This window comes from Cebus imitator, unplaced genomic scaffold (assembly GCF_001604975.1).
Source record: "Cebus imitator isolate Cc_AM_T3 unplaced genomic scaffold, Cebus_imitator-1.0 Scaffold36, whole genome shotgun sequence".
Lineage (NCBI taxonomy): Eukaryota > Metazoa > Chordata > Mammalia > Primates > Cebidae > Cebus > Cebus imitator.
Genome location: NW_016107351.1, coordinates 1,064,220 through 1,067,932, shown reverse-complemented (window position 1 = coordinate 1,067,932; position 3,713 = coordinate 1,064,220).

Here is a 3,713-nt window from a genome sequence, read left to right as displayed (position 1 = left end):
GAGACGGGGTTTCACCATGTTGACCAGGATGGTCTCGATCTCTTGACCTCGTGATCCACCCGCCTCCGCCTCCCAAAGTGCTGGGATTACAGGCTTGAGCCACCGCGCCCGGCGCACCTAGTTTCAATAAGGAACACAAGAAGCTTCAAGGTTGGAGAGCAGCAGGAGAAGCCTCCTGGGAGGGAGGGACCCACTGCCAAGCAGGCGCTCTGTGTTCACCCTCTTCCAAGAGAACCGGTGGGGTTGGGAGGCCAGCTCCCAGCAGGCACTGGAACAGCACAAGTGGGCAACTCATCACTTTGATTTTCTCATTTTAAAAATACTGAGCTGATTTAATGTTGTAGGTTTGCCTGTTGTGGTATCACGACACATGGTTTTCTTGCACAGTTCCTGGCTAGTAACTCCCATCTCCCTGTCAGTCTTTTGTTACAATGTTGGGTGTGTCAGGCCTCAGAAAACAGAATCTGTCCCAGGTCTTCACTCTCATCTGACTTTCCACTGTAGGTTATAAGACCCTCCCCAGAGCTTCCGCCTTCTACCCTGGGGGAATGAATGCTGTCTTCAGGAAGCCTCTCTAAAAACCCATAGAACAGGGTTTGGAGAGGTTCCTGGGGAGTGGTGGGTGGGGTGGGGGGGTCCTCCAGGAAGCTCCACGCCCCTTCTCCCATATCTTGCCCTACGAATCTTGTCATCTGTAGCCTCTGTAATACCCCTTATAATAAACTGTTAAATGTATGTGTTTCCTTGGGTTCTGTGAGTCACCTCAGCAAATCAATCCAACCCAAAGAGGGGGTTGTGGGAACCCCAACTTGAACCCAGTGGTCAGTCAGAAGTTCCGGAGGCCAGGACTCGAGGCTGGTGTCAGAAGCAGGGCAGTCTTTGAAACCACCATTGCGAAATTATAACTGAGGCAATGAAAGAGATCTGACCTAACCAATTCCATCTTGCTTCAAACCTCCAAGCTCTCCTTGTTCATTCCTGGATGTAAGTCAAACTAAGTTTTGGAGGAACTTAGTTTATAGTTTAAAACAAAGACAGTAACACCCTTTTCCCAAAACAAACCCCCTTTTTGCCTTGGGACTAGACTGCCTTTGTAGGACAACAAAATAGCCAAAAGATTAGAAATTATGGTTTAGGGCCAGATGCAGTGGCTGGCCCCTGTTGTCCCAGAACTTTGGGAGGGTGAGGCAGGGTCACGTGACCCCAGGAATTCGAGACCACCCTGGGCAACATGGCAAAACCCTGTCTCTACCAAAAATACAAAAATTAACCAGGGTGTGATGGTGTACACCTGTAGTCTCAGCTACCAGGAAGGCTGAGATGGAAGGACTGCTTGAGCCTGTGAGGTTGAGGCTGCAGTGAGCCATGATAATGCCACTGCACTCCAGCCTAGGTGACAGAGTGAGACCCTGTCTCAAAAAAAAGAAAGAAATTATGGTTTAGGAGTCATGTAGCTATAGGCTACAAGATTCTGACCTTCCACAAATTGTTCGTGGGGATAACATCGCTATGGCAAAACCTCAGGTCAAGCTGTGCTTGAGACATTTTGCAGACCCTGTACTGGATGGATCATCCGGCACCACCCAGATTGACTAACTGGCTCATCTGATCTTGTGGCCCCCACAAGGAACTGACTCGAGGACAGCTTCAACTCCCTACCCTTTCTTCTCCAACTCACTGGCCTCCTACATATCAAGTTGTCTTTAAAAACTCTGATCCCTAAATTCTCGGGAAGACTGATTTGAGTCATAATAAAACTGTTCTCTGCACAGCCGGCTCCGCATGACTCGCTCTCTCTGTGGTAATTCCCATAGAGAGAGCTGATGAATGAGCTCTGCCTAGGCAGGGGGCAAGATGACCCCATTGGGTGGTTACATCTTGGGAACTGAGCCCTCACCCTGTGGCCTGACTCTCTCCAGGCAGGCAGTGTTAGGGTAAAGTGAAGGACACTCACACGGTGGTGAGAAACTCCCTCCTCCACCACATTTGGTCACAGAAGTCTTCCTCTGTGCTGACTGTTGTGCTGTGAGGGTAGAGGAAAAACAGTTTCGGTTTTCCCGAAATACCTGTGAAGTCTGAAAAGCACTTGGAAATCTCTGGGTTTAGGAAGATGAAAATAACTCTTCACGAAAGCCACGGTTACCCATGCACCGACAGGCCCCAAAGCGACTTACAAGACAGCAGAGGCCCCATCTCAAAGATATACCTCAGCAGGGTGCGGCAGCTCACGCCTGTAATCCCAAAACTTCGGGGTGGCCAAAGCGGGCGGATCACATGAGGTCAGGAGTTTAAGGCCACCCTGGCCAATATGGTGAAACCCCATTTCTACTTAAAAATACAAAAATTAGCCCGGCGTGGTGGTGGACACCAGTAATCCCAGCTACTCGGGAGGCTGAGGCAGGAGAATCACTTGAACCTGGGAGGCAGAGGTTGCAGTGAGCCAAGACTGCACCGCTGCACTCCAGCCTGGTCGACAAAACTTCATCTGAAGGGAAAAAAAAAAGACACATCTCTAGTGAAAAAACAAAGACAGTCATAAGTGATGGCTCAAGTGTGCGCTGGTGTTAAAGATGATGATGCCACAAACACAGTGGAGAGGGGTGCAGCTCCGCAGTGTCGGACTCACGCTCCTGAACCCAACGCTAGTGCGCAGTTGTTGCCCTGAGCACACGGCCCCAGGCCCCTCGGCTGCTAAGGGAGCCACCTGCAGGAGGGTCGGGAGCTGCTGCTTCTCGATAGCGAAGACTGAGAAATCTCAGCAGAGATCACAACATGGCCAGAGACAGCCAGAGCGGGGAGTAGGACCCACGGCCAAGTCCCTCATATCCGCTGGCACCATACTTAAGAAGAGGGGGTTCATGACAAAAAGTGCACCCCAGGGGCCTCTGAAAAGGAACTCTACAAGAGATGAAGAGAACTCCAAGCTTGATGAGCCCTGCGGAAGGACTGGCCTCGCCCTGGGGGTGCCCCCATCTCTCCAGCAAGCTTGCTACAGTAACTGCATCCTGGAGAACAGGGGAAGAGCATGCAGTCATCCCACCTGTTGCCAAGACTACCAGACCCTCACCCCATGGGCCACGTGGTCCACAGACGCAACAGAGGAATTAATCACACTGTTCAGCTGACTAAACACGTAAAGCAATGCTTTTATAATAAACGCTTGATTATTACTTAACTGGAAATACATATATATATTTTTTTTTGAAATGAAGTTTTGCTGTTTTGGCCCAGGCTGGAGTGCAATGGTGCGATCTTGGCTCACCGCAACCTCTGTTTCCTGGGTTCAAGCGATTCTCCTGCCTCAGCCTCCCAAGTAGCTAGGATTACAGGCATACACTACCACACTCGGTTAATTTTGTATTTTTAGTAGTGATGGGGTTTTTCCATGTTGGTCAGGTGGGTCTCGAACTCCTGACCTCAGGTGATCTGCCTGCCTCAACCTCCCAAAGTGCTGGAATTACAGGCATGGGCCATCATGCCTAGCCCAAATATGTATATTTTTATGACCTCCATATATAAATATATTTAATATCCTTAACTTTTTTTTGAGACAGTCTCACTCTGTTGCCCAGTCTGGAGTGCAGGGGCGTGATCTCGGCTCACTGCAGCCTCTGCCACCCAGGTTCAAATAATTCTCTGCCTCAGCCTCCTGGGTAGCTGGGATTACAGGCACCCACCACCACACCCAGCTAATTTTTATATTTTTAGTAGAG